We start from the raw sequence: 13,912 nt of genomic DNA on the forward strand, positions 1-13,912 counted from the left end.
CTCCAGGCTTAGGCAAGTGTGGCTGGAGAGGGTCTGGCAGAAAAGGTCCTTGGGGTTCTTATTGACAAGTGGCTGAATATGAGCCGGCAGTGTGCCCAGGTGGCCAAGAAAGCCAATGGCATCCTGGCTTGGATTAGAAATAGTGTGACCAGGAGCAGTAGAGAGGTAATTGTCCCCCTGTACTCAGCACTGGGGAGGCCACACCTGGAGTGTTGTTTCCGGTTTTGGGCACCTCAATTCAAGAGAGATCTCGAGGTGCTGGAGCGAAGACAGAGGAGGCAATGAAGCTGGTGAAGGGCCTAGAGAATAAAACTTATGAAGAACGCTTGAAGGAGCTGGGAATGTTTAGTCTGAGGAAGAGGAGGCTGAGGGGAGACCTCATCACTCTCTACCACTACCTGAAAGGTCATTGCAGAGCGGTTGGTGCTGGTCTCTTTTCACAGGTAATTAGCAATAGAATAATAGGGAATGGCTTCAAGCTGCAACAGGATAGGTTCCGGCTAGAAATTAGGAAAAAAAATTTTGAAGAGAGAGTGGTAAGACACTGGAATAGGCTGCCCAGGGGGTGGGAGAGTCACCATCCCTGGATGTGTTTAAGGGTCGTTTGGATGTGGTGTTGGTGGATATGGTTTAGAGGAGAACTTTGTAGAGTAGGGATGTAATAGGGAATGGCTTCAAGCTGCAACAGGATAGGTTCCGGCTAGAAATTAGGAAAAAAAATTTTGAAGAGAGAGTGGTAAGACACTGGAATAGGCTGCCCAGGGGGTGGGAGAGTCACCATCCCTGGATGTGTTTAAGGGTCGTTTGGATGTGGTGTTGGTGGATATGGTTTAGAGGAGAACTTTGTAGAGTAGGGATGATGGTTGGACTTGGTGATCTCAAGGGTCTTTTCCAACCTGAATAGTTCTATGATATATGTCAAAGCTTTCATCCTCATGGTTTACTTTATGATGCAACTAATGTAATGCTGATGATAGCTTAAAATCCATAACAATCTTCAGTGAACAATCTTCAGTTTCCTGAATCACAACATGTTGAATTATCCTAGAGAAGGCTGGTCAGCTTTTGTCCCAAAACAAACAATGCAGAAACACGTTGCATATTCCATTGGGAGAGCAGAAGGCTTTCCAGTTGCCCATTTAGTCAAACCTTAACTTTTGCCATCATAAATAAAATCTTAATAGAAGATTTTCCTACAATTTACAGGGTAAAAGTTACTGAATTTAGAGAGAATTTAAATACAGGGCAATTAAAATTTTGCAGTACAAAGCTGCTGTAACGTGTTACACAGTTTAAATATTTGAGGATTATTCAGAGAGTAGATTGTTTCTCTGCTGTTTTTTAGTTATGGTAGAGATCAACAAAACCCTCTGTAGCTAAGTCCTGTAATGCTTTGTGACCTAATGATCTTTGCAAGGTGAGTTTAAGATTTACTTTGAAGTCTGAACCTCCAAGTTGGTGTTTACAAAGATGCTGTCCTGTGATTGAATCTCAGCCTACATGTATAGATCTCATACATAAAAATCAGGGTTTCTGTTTAGGGAATCCTTTGCATTTCACCATTTGAAGAATCAGGTCTCTGCTTAGATTATGCTGTTGGGGGAAGGCAATCTGTGGTCAAAGGCTTGAGAATGAAAGGCAAATTTTGAATCTAACTACTGCTTACAGTGGGTAGGCTCTTCAAAAGAGTGCATTGCTTTTCTTTGGTGATAGTTATGGGAATATGCCTGTGGGAAATTGTCAGTACTATCAGACAGTGGGTTAAAATACTGCTTTGCTTCCAGCTCTTGCATACTTCAGTGTTAGGCTTTTAAGACCTGTCTTGACTCAAAGGATAACAGCTGTTTTTGTTATGTTCATAAATAATACAGACGGTATCTTGTGGGTTCCACAAAATACTCAGTTTCCTTAACTGTGTTACAGATTAATTTCAGAACATCAGTACAGGCAGTCTTTAATGGTCTATCAGTTGGCAAGATGTACAAGTTCAAAAATGTCCTGTACAGTGCAATATTAGTACAGTGAACCTCCTGGCAACATTAGCTTCCTAAATTGGTGTGTTCAGACATTAATTTTTCATTAGTATGGTTGCATACTGCTGGAGTACATGCTGCGGAGAAATGTTCATGTTCACCATAGTCTGCAGTGGTACTTACAGATGAGATGCATATGTGCATATATAGTGTTCCCAACACCAATGTGGGAAAATAGAAGTATAATTATACATTTTGTCCTATTGTGCTAGACTTATGGTACAAACATTGTTCCCTGAAATTCTGTGTATTCTTGAGCAAGTAGTAGGCAGTGGAGTTGTGTCTTGTGCTGCGTGGATGGGATGTGTCTTTTAGTAAGTGCATCTGCACATATGATGGATACTTTTGCCAAACAGATACAGATGTTTGTCAAACCTAAGTAGTTTTGTCATAATTAAATATATACCTTTGTAATCAGGAAAAGCAACTAATTGTTTGTGTGATGTTTTGATATTTCTTTAAAACTTTTTTTTTCTAAGTCTTCAGAGTAGTGCCCCTGCTTTTAGAGCTAATTATGTCAACAATATCAGTTACACAATGAAGCTCTTGAAATAAGAGTTACAGTGAAAGCCAATTTGGAAAATGTCCATTTAGAGCAGTAAGCATATTCTATTTTCAGAATATAAGAATTCTTCTGTGCTACATCACAATTTACTGCTAAATCCATGTAGCTTTTTGAAGCTCCTTTTTGTATGTGTTGTGTAAATTTAAATTATTTTAATCTATGGTGATTTTAGTGCATTAGTTGCTAATTCACAGCACAATCCTATAATTTCTTAAGAAAAAGTAACATTGTCATGCGAGTATGAATTACATGACCCAGTACAATTGCCTTATTGGTTAATTATTTCCCATTAATCCTAGGAAGACTTAGACCTCTAAAGTAGAGAAAAGGTGGCAAGATACTTGCAGAGATACAAAAAATATGAGCATATCCAATTCCTCTGGTAAATTTTTTGTGACAGGAATTTCTTCTAATGTTCCATGATTATTTGAAGTAATGGAGTTGAATGGTATATAGAACAAGTGCACAAAATTAAGAACTTAAAATTATGAACACCTAGATCTGTTTAGGAAAAAAAAGGACTATTTCTTTTTAAGAAAGTTTTGTTGTTTGGTTGGTTTTTTTATCTGAAATAGATGGCAGCAGAGTACTGATGGTTAGGGGTCAGGATGCCATAGTGTGATTGATGCCTAAGGGTATAAATTGCTATGGATTATAGAATCATAAAATCATAGAAGGCTAGGTTGGAAGGGACCTCAAGGATCATCTGGTCCAACCTTTCTAGGTACTACTATAGATTATATGAGATGGCTCAGCACACTGTCAAGCTAAGACTTAAAACTGTCCTGTGTGGGGTAACCTACCTTTTTCCTTGGGAGACTATTCCAATGTTTGACTGTCCTCATGGTGAAAAATTCACCTCTTGTGTCCAGTTGGGATCTCCCCAGGAGCAACTTATGCCCATTACCCCTTGTCTTTTCTGTGTGACTCCTTGTGAATAGGGAGTCTCCATCTTCTTGGTAGCCACCCCCTACGTATTGGAACATGGTAATAAGGTCTCCCCAAAGCCTTCTTTACAAAACAGCCTGTGCCATCTACCATGGTCCTCCAGTCTTGTGAATTGTCCCACCATGTTTCAGTTATTCTTATGATATCATAACTATCTGACTGGGCATGGAGCTCCAGTTCCTCCTGTGTATTTACCAGACTGCGTGCGTTAGTAGACATAAGCTTCAGAAGGCTGATCTTTTGGTTTTCATTTCAGGAGACAGCTGGGACACATTTTACACTACTCTGATTGGGCTGGTTTATTCCCCAATTGGTTACAGTGGTGATGGTGGAATGATTGTTGTCATTTTGCATCCCTCTCCCCAGGTCCTTCTGTTTAAAGCCTGCTTCACCAAGTTGGCCAGCCTGTTGCCAAAGGTTGCCCTGCTTCTCTTCCCAGAGGGTTGTAGGCCTCATAGAAGGTCCCTCATAAAAGCCAAAACCCTCATGGTAACAGCAGCCTCATAGTCAGAAATTGACCTGCATTATGTGTCTGTTCCTGACTGCCCCCAATCCTTGAACTGGTAATATTGAAGAAAAGATAACTTAGTCCCTCTCCACAAATTGGGTTTTGCTTCTTTCAGGTTCCTGACTCAGAAGAGATTTAAGGTAATCGGTGCTTAATTCTTGCTACGTGAATGTTTCATGCCCTGCTCAGATGAGTATATGCCCTTGGCAGATGGATGCTATTTCATCTTATCAATAAACTTCATGAAACCACTGGTAGGCTTTTTATTGACATCTTTTTTATTACTGTGGCATCGTGAAAGATTACTCTGTAGTAACAATATGTCTCTGTAAGAGCAAGACCTTCTGGTGTCTGTCCGTACCAGTCAGCTCAAATACTGCAAGTTGACAACAGCCTGAGCAGAAACTCCCATTCAGTCATTTCTGCAACTTGCTTTTTGAACCTTGTTTGTTAAAATTTGAAGCAATTGGTGTTGCAGTTCCTCCTCTAGAAAAATATACTTAATGCTGTATTTAGTGTTTGTTTTCTGCATCTTTTCATTTTTGAATTCTGGGCAGAAGTGGAGTGGGGGAAACTCTCTTCCTTTACTGGTTCACTAATAAGCAAGAACAGAGAAACTAAGGGCAAGGTTAGCCAGACCTTTTTTGTTTCTATAATGGTATGCAATTTTGTTTTTGTGAGGATCATCCCACTAGCTTCTGAGTTTTTATTGCTTTAAGAAAGCAGAACAAAAATTGCAGACAAAAACATGGGTTTACTAGAGTGGCAACAGGTATCTGCATCTATTCAGTTTGAAATACTACATACTTAGGGTAAAAGGAGTTGGATAAATTATATAATGATGCCTTAATACAGCTATAGGATTTGTTGCCCATTTTAACACCAGGGTTGGGGAGGAAAGAATAAAGGAGTCTTCTTGTTTTAACTTGGTTTTAAATATTGGAATTATTGAGGAAGATGGTAGCAAAGGAACCCGTCAGTCTGTAATTTAGTTGCTCTGTGAGCCTGAATATCAATTCTGAACAGGGTGCAAAAGTTAATGCAAAGAACAAAGTCTGTTGTTAAATTCTAAAACCTTGAAATGTTAAGAGGAGCCTGACCCTTTTTTTGAAGTTAGACTTTTTGTTTTGTTGTGTTTTTCCTTTGCCAGAGGAATGTGTAAAGGGATCAACAAACAAGACGTTTTAAATTCAGCACCTTAGTGAGACTATTTTTCCTTTAAAGTTGAGTAATACTGCAACGGGGAACTCTTACTGAAGAAGTTGCTATCAGTTATTGTGAGAGCAGCTCATCCTCTTCTCATTAATGCTTTTATCTGCTAGATTGTTGCTTAGACGTGTAATGTTATGTTCTGCTCACTCCACTGCATAACACTGGCTTCCTAAATGGATACCACAGCAGTAACTATTAAAAATTACTTTTGTGAGAAAATCTAGTTTTCAGGAGTTGATAAGAATATTCTCACAATAATTATTTGGGAATTTTACACTTTCTTACTGAAAAATGAGCATATGTGCTGTGACAAAATGGAAGATCCCAAATACTAAGCATGACTATAACCTAATGATGTCATAACGTCATCAAGTATTCAGTTAAAAATGTGCCGTTCAAGAGAAAATATTTCAAACAGAAACCTAATGCTGAAATTCCTGTGGCTTTTGGCAGACTCATCACAGTGCTTTTTGAAACCAGCAGGCAATTAAGCAATTTTTTTTCTCTTGCTGGGTCTTAATCAGTGCTATCTGTGTCTAGAAGTGTTGCTTTTTTTTTTTTTTTTCTGGAAACCACAGCAGTCTCTAGACATAGACATAGATGCAACTTAAATTTTATGTGAGAGGTTACATTTAGACTGATTGACTGAATGCAACAGATTACATTTGTTTTCAGTAAGTGTTCTGTTGTATAGTAGGTGTTTCAATGTCTTCCTTGAGGCATGTCAAAGTTCTTCATAAACTATAAATTGATGATCTGGACTTTTCCTTATTTTTCTTTATAATTAATGCACAAACATACCTACACTCCTTTTTTTAATAGTCAGTAAGTCCTACCTTTCCCCTAGTTAGATGGTGGTTTTACACACTGTTGGATTGCATTTAGTATGTTATTGTCAAGGGCACATTGGCAAGCTGTGACATTATTTTCCTAGGATGGACAGGAAAGCAAAAAGATAAGCCAACCTTGTTGGAAGTGTATGGTAAATGCAAAATAAAAAGCCTTGAACCTTATGATTGTAAAGATTACTTTGTCAGGTCATATTTTTCCTCTTGGAAGTCTGTTACTCTTATCAGTTTGAAAAGATAAAACACTAGTTGTTCCTATGCATAACCTCTTTTTTAACCATTCTTATCATTGTTCGTAGTAGTCAAAAGTACAAAAATGCTATAAAAGCCCCTATAAAAATGTTTAAATTTAACTGCACAGATTACATATATAAACAGCCAAAATGTATATAATCATCCGTAAGTTAACTTGCACAAGTAAATACGGATAAGCTAACCCTTTAAACTTCTCTGGTAGAAGGTTTGTTAGCGTAAGTAAACTGCATGGAGAAATAAAGTCTCCTTTGGACTTCTGGGTTTTTGTTGTCATTGTTTTTTTCTTTTTTAATAGCACAGGTATGTGCTCCTTTCTTATACAGGTTATTTTTACATTCTGGGAAAAAGGCAAGAAGGTATGTTTAAGAACAGTGTAAGATATCCATGAGTTCAGGTAGGTTCCTCTCTTTTGGATGCTGTTAGCTTCTGTAAAATGCAAAAACAAACATTTGGCTAAAAAATAAATGGCAGTTATTTCTCAGTAATTCTTGAATAAGACATATATAACTTGTCTGGATGATGAATGTATTAAATAACAGCAGTAGGTTGGTGCCTAGATACTGTGGAGGTTCTAGAAAAAAATAAAAATTTGAGCTATTCTTTGCAAATGTTACGTTGGTGTGAGGGAGAAATGGGACTGGTGTTCTCCAGGTTCAGGGTCAGCACCAATAGCAGCCTTCTTATACTGTCCCTGCTTTCAGTATCTCCATCTTTTCCACCCTTGTCTTTGCATTATTCTTACTCCAGGTAAGCTGGGTTCATTTTTGCTTTGCTCTTACCTGGGTGCCAGGCTGGGGCTGTCAGGACTGTAAGGGCTAGGAAGCTTCCCTGCTGGAGTTGTTCTGCTCTGGAGGAGGTCTTGCATAGAAAGAACCCCAAAGACTACAGTTTATACCTGTTTAGCTGCTCTGGAGGTGGAATACAGAGAGCCTGCTGGTGTAGGTTATGTGGGCTTGGGTATGCTTCTGCATGCTGTTGTGGTAAATCTCACTGAGTTAGAAAAAGCAAATTTTATTTAGAAGCTGTAAAATGTATCAAAGAAAAAAAACAAAAAGAACACCATCCCCAACACCAAACAGCCTGACCGACCATTTCCTGATACATTATGTCTGTGCTTTCACAAAGCATCGAGTTGGTTTTTAGGGTTTTTTGGATTTTTGTTTTGTTTCTTTTTAATTCTAGTACAAGCATTCAGCAGTGATGAAATGTTTCCAACCTCTATTGCTGAAACAATGGAGAAAAACTTTAAAAATAAACATCCATCGTTCAGGTTTTAAAAACCTATAAATCTACATCAACTCTGTCTTCCTGACAGTTTTCATCTGGAAATTGTTATCATTAATTTATTGGGACAAAGATTAATTAAATTTTTAACTGCAAGTACTTCAATTGGTCCTCAGTTTGCAGAGCTCACAATGCCCCTGCAAATTAAATAAACAAAGCTATAGTAACAGTATCCTCTTAGAAATAGTAACTGACTATTTATAATCAGAAAGGTCTTCTCACAGGCTACTGGTAGGTATTGTTTTGAATCTAGGTTGAAATAAAGTATTAATCAGTTTATGTGTATGAATTAATTTTTACAAAGCGAAATGGTGGCTCTTTTACCATATCTTTTAAAGGTTCCTGGTTTAAGGAACTCTGATGTTAGGTTTCTGCCTTGAGTCAGTTTTTACAGCTGTAATAAATCCCCCACAGAAATGATCTGTTCTAATGGAAGTGACAGCAAGCTCTTAAAACAGAGGACTGAACAAAATTATAAAAATTGAAGCTATACTTAAAGGACTTAACCAAGTGACAGCTTTTAAAAATATGATGTTTTCTTTAAAACAAAACAAACAAACAAACAAAAAACAAGGGAAAAAAAAATGTTTGCTGGGCAAATATCCAGATGTTAAAATACACCAAATAAAGAGCAATTAGAAAGGGCTGTGATAGACTGTGTCCTATTGCTGAACTCTACCCTTTAAAAAATGTTTCCAAATTGATTTTTGAGAGCCAGCTGTTGACAGAAGGCAGTGCTCCTGCCAGCCAGCCAGCTCATGGTCTGTGTGGTGCAATGGGGGACATCTTGAAAGGACAGCTGGCAAGGTGGGTTTCTCTGCCTGTTTGTATGTTCTGTGACAGTGACCGTGAGCCATTCTTTTAGGCCTAAGAAGGAAAGAAATTTGTTTTAGGGAATTACAATCATGGAATAATAGAATGGTTAAGGTTAAAAGGGACGTTAAAGATCATCAGGTTCCAACCTCCCTGCTATGAGCAGGGACACCTCACACTAGACCAGGCTGCACAAGCCTCATCTAACCTGGCCTTGAACACCTCCAGGGAGGGGCATCCACAACCTCTCTGGACAACCCATTCCAGCACCTTACTACCCTCATGGTGAAGAATTTCTTCCTGATGTCTAACCAAATCTCAACTCTTTCAGTTTAAAACCATTACCCCTTGTCCTGTCTCTCCCCTCTCTGGTGAAAAGCACCTCCCCAGCTTTCCTGTAGCCCCTTCAGGCACGGGAAGGCCACTATAAGGTCTCCGCAGAGGCTTCTCTTCTCCAGGCTGAACAGCCCCAACTCCCTCAGCCTGTCCTCATAAGAGAGGTGCTCCAGCCCTCGGATCATCTTTGTGGCCCTCCTCTGAACCCCTTCCAACGTGTCCATGTATTTCCCATGCTGTGGCCTCCAAAGCCGTACACAGGACTCCAGGTCTGACCTCACCAGAGCAGAGCAGAGGGGCAGAATCACCTCTCTCACCCTGCTGGTCACACTTCTTTTGATGTGGCCCAGGACATGATTGGCTTTCTGGGCTGTGAGCACGCATTACATTGCCCTGGATGAAATGTTCCTAAGGTGTTTAGATGTAATCTGGGGAAAAGCAAGTATGGAGAATAGTGAGTGGGGTGTAAAAGGATGACACCAGGCAAAAGGGAAGTTTTGGCTTCTGTGTTAAGGTAGGCTGCCACCAGATGCAGCAGATACTTACCTGCCTGATAGAAATTCAGCAATTGCTAAGTTATTAGTAATAGTACTGCATAGGCTTAGATTTTGCAAGTCGGTAGCATGTAATTAAGCTTTCTTTTCTATTTATGGTTTTCCTTAAAGTTTATGTTGGGTGATTAATGCTCGTTATTGGACTTTCAGGTGTGTGGGGAGAGGTGGTTTGGGGTTTCAGCTACCTTCCAGTGACTGAAAGTTTTGTGTGGAATCCCTTGTTTTGCTGCAGACATCCTGCACTGTTTCAGGCCGTGTTTCCAAATATTCCTCTGAACTCATCTGTAAAAGGGGGGTAGAATTAGTCCTCTGCCAGGTGTCCTTTCAAAAGTGTCTTAAATGCCTAAGTGTTAAATCAGAAGTGGGAAAGAAAGGATGAAAAAGAATGCAAAGTCCAGTGTGTTTGCCTTGCCCAGCTTCTAGTGCATGCATGCCTGTGTGAGATGCCTTGGATATACACACCCATTCTCTTGGGATCAGTTTGGCCCTGTTGCAACTTGACCCCTTGTTTTATCCTGCTTCAGTGTGACCCATGGGCCTTGCTGATGAATGCAGTCTTCACCACGTCAGGCTGCATTTGCAGTACATATAGCTGGAACGAGGTCAGTTCTGTTATCTTTATATTGAGTCCTCAAAGTTTCACAAATGCCAGGCTTGAACTGCAGAGGTATTTCTCCTTTAACTCTGTGCAAATCAAAATCATTAGCGCTTCTTACATTTTACTTATTCTTAGGATTTCTTAACAAACATTGTTAGTTTTTGAAATAAATCCGTATTAGGTGCTCATGAAACAAACAACCACAGAATCATTTCTTGGCTGTATGAGAAGTGAATTATGATAGTTTATCACAGCCGATAGCAGAACGCTGATAAATGACGCTGTTTTTTCCTGTGTTTGTCTCTGGGTTTGGGTTTCCATCCCGTCTCCCACCCTCTCCAAAGAGAGTGTAGACAAGAAACTGTCGTCATTGTAAACAAAACTAGATCTCATGTGTGACACAGCATTTCCCCAACCTGTCTCCTGCTTGTTTATACAGGTGCCTATAGAGGAATGCAGGTATTTGAAGTAAAGTGTCGGACCTGATAAACACAGAAGTGAAGGGGTCACATTCTAGAAGTGGTGCTCCACTTCAATACTGCAGCATTTTAAAGCTGAAAATACAGGCCATTATTTTCCCTTTCATTTGTACTACCAACAGTGGAAATACAGACTTGTGTCTTTTGAATGCGTTTCTGTATCTAGCTGTTAGACTTTTCTCCACGGCTCAGCTCTTCTCCCATTTCAAGGCTCTCTCGCCCTTTCATGGGAAGAATTTCACATACCAGAGTTACATCTGTTCTTTTTTCAATCACATTTTTTTAAATCCTGTTATCTATGTCTGCATCTTGCATCAGTGTCTCTTCCTGTTTTGTGGATGTATTTTATAAGCAAAAATAAATTTCTGAAGATACAGCAATTGAACTAGATACTGGTATGACAACAGAAGTCTGTGGTTCCAGTCCTGCCTGATGCACAGATCCCAGAGTTTGCCTTTGCTCTTGGCCATAAGGAGGTCACCAGGGACAGCAGGGTGAGAGCTGGAGACTGGCTCAACAGATGCTTTTTGTCAACAAACATCCTTTTCATCTCCTTTTGAAAACACTTTTTGGTAGCAGTATCAACATCCCTGCTTAGAAGAGGAAGTCCTGGTGTTTACTCTTGTTAATTTAGCATAGTAAGCGGGATATGCTTTTTTTTCATACATATTGAAAGCATGATTTGAGGACTTTCTAGAACTCTTTACTCCTCCAAGATAGGCAGTGTGACTGTACCTTTTTTTTGGAGGCTTCTGTCCGTTATTCGTAGTAAATAAGGTGTTGATTGTTCTTCCTGTATGTGTCTTTTGTTCCCTACTATTGTTATAGAAACGTGAGGATGTATATTGTATGGGCATTCAGTTCCTGCAAGTATTACAGACTGAGCAGAGGGGTTGTTTAGGGTTACAACCAGTCACATCTGCCTGTTAACAGTGACAAAGACAGATCTCTTCTTGTTCACTGTTCTTCAAAGACCTCATCCTAAACCTCCCTCAATTTTCAAGGCTTTATTTTCAGCTGTTGACCTAGTTTTTCTAGGCATCTGAAATTCAGAAAGAAAAGGGCGATAATTAGATACATAATAAGAGTTTAAATCTTAAAACTTGGGTTTAAGGCCTGGACAGAGCATAGAATAGCTGACTGTAGATGGACAAGTGATATACATTCCTGTTTGAGGTGTAAGAAATAGTTGTCAAATTTTTCAAGTGTATTTGCCAGTTCTGAAACGTTTATATATTTTGGTTAGGATTAACGCTTCCAGTGAAGGTCTGTTGAGATGGAAAGTTTCTCCAGGTGGGAATGAATAAAAACAACAAATGGTAAGGCTAGTAAGCAGAAAAAGAGACAACATGAATAGATGCTGGAATGGTACTGTTGAAGTTTGAGCAGAGGAGGCAGGTTAGTAGGGCAATATTTTTAAAGAGGTCTTTGCCTCATGGATTTATTTTTTTTTTGGCTGTGTTTCTTTAGATGTGTGCAAAGCTTTTTTTTGAGTCATTATGACTTAAGGACTTCTAGTGTATTTGAAGAAATTTTATTTTTCTGTCTAGGTAACTTTCCCATTTCCACTTGAAAATGCATTGTCAAGTAGAATCACATACATGCAGCTATCTGGGGATCTGAGTACAAAAGGTTTGTGTTTAAATTTGTTTAGCTCAGGGAGACTTTTACTGTGAACTGATATATAGTTTTTATTCTCCCTAGCTGCAGCTGATCTGAAGGCAAGCTATTAAAGAAAGTCACATCTAGTTTTTATGAGGACAGCTTCAGCTTTGCGCTTAGGTTTATATTTTTAATTTTTTTTTTTAAGATTTTTGATTAATGTTGTTTTGAACAGCCAGAGTCTCTTAGGAAAGCTTGCATTGTGTGGAATGTGTAGTCTCCCTGCAGAAATGAAAACTCAGAGGGGGTAACTGAATACTCCTTGCCCTCAGTGCATTGCCAGCCTGAAGAAAAAACAAACATGCTTACTGAGAACAATGAACATTCCTTGAAACCCTAGGAGACAGGTTTTTTGCCTTTTTTTTTTCTTTTCTTTTAGAAAGACCCTGTTGAGGTCTTCAGGCCCAGGTGGCAGGCTCCAGAGGCTTCTCACTCTTTGTCATTAGGCTGTTGCCTTGCTCAGGACACAAGGGCTGCAACTAGTTGGCACCTACATTCTGGAGGTTAAAAAAAATGAATCCTCCATCAAGATGTCTTTGGTTTTTTTTTTCCTATGTTCCCCCCCCCTCTGTTTGAGCTCTTTCCAGTGCTAGTGATGCAACTCTGACTTTCATTAATGTTTTCATGCTTCTTTTCTAACCTACTGGGCTTCAGACCTCCAAATGCAGTTTGTCTACTAGTAACCCAGAAATACATCTTGAACACTTGAAAGACTTGCATTTGCCTGTTAGGAGCCTTGAGATACCTGAGTCCCAAGCTACCTGTTCTCTTGTTCAGCTCTGCCTAACTTTACTGTCCTTTGTATGGCAGCCACTCTGTACTTGACTCTGGAATCTTTCTTTGCAAATAAGTAATTTCTACTTCTGCTCCCTTGTTTTCAATTTTACCAAAGTTTTGCAGTGGTAATTCTGTGTTCTGGTAAATGCTTGATGTTCAAAGTATATGCAAGCGGGTTGCAGGGTAGGTCATAGCTTGAGAACTAGATGTATTGGGATGTAGAATCTTGCTCTGTCTTTAATTATCTGTGTTTTTATTAAGATAAGTCCTGGAAATAAAGTTGCTTGATTAGTATTAATAATGAGATTTTTAAAATGGGATAAAGCACTAAGAATTTTTAATGGCATTCTTTTTGACTTAGATTTACAGGTCTGAAGATTTTTAAGAACATTTATCTGAAGCTTACATAAAGAGAGCTTTTATGTGCCTGCAATGAGATTGCTGTGGTATATGAGATCATTCTAAAGTACTTTCATCAAGCAATATTGCTTTTTTTATTAAGTTATTTAATTTATACTTTTGTTGCTGGAGTGTTCCTAAAACGTGTAGTATGAGCTTCAGAATTCATAACATTAAATTTCTTCTAGATTTATCTCATTGTTGATTGATTTTGGTGCCTCAGAATATGGAAGTTCTTTATTAAGCTTTCTGCAATTGGGGCAATTACAAGAAATTATTCTTTGTAGGTTCACTGGCATTTAATAATATAGGACTCAGAGGTACTGTAGCCAATGCAAAATATAATTAAGACATTAATTAAAGTCTTTGGTTGAAGACAAAAGTGTCAAATCTACAGGAAGAGGTGGTATATGGATTTTGAGCAAGTGAGAGAGGAATTAAATGAAATGCATCAATTATGAGCCCAAGCAACTCAGAATCTGGAGGCTGCATTGATAGCAAATGAGATGAGAAGAAACCGAGAAAGCTGAAGGCCTGAACTGCAAAGTGTTCAACACCTACAGGTCATAGAATCATAGAATTCATTAGGTTGGAAGGAACCTTTAAAAGTCATCTAGTCCACTCCCCCTTCAGTGAGCAGG

The sequence above is a fragment of the Chaetura pelagica genome, unplaced genomic scaffold (genome assembly GCF_000747805.2).
Source record: "Chaetura pelagica isolate M959 unplaced genomic scaffold, ChaPel_1.0 scaffold178, whole genome shotgun sequence".
Classification (NCBI taxonomy): domain Eukaryota; kingdom Metazoa; phylum Chordata; class Aves; order Apodiformes; family Apodidae; genus Chaetura; species Chaetura pelagica.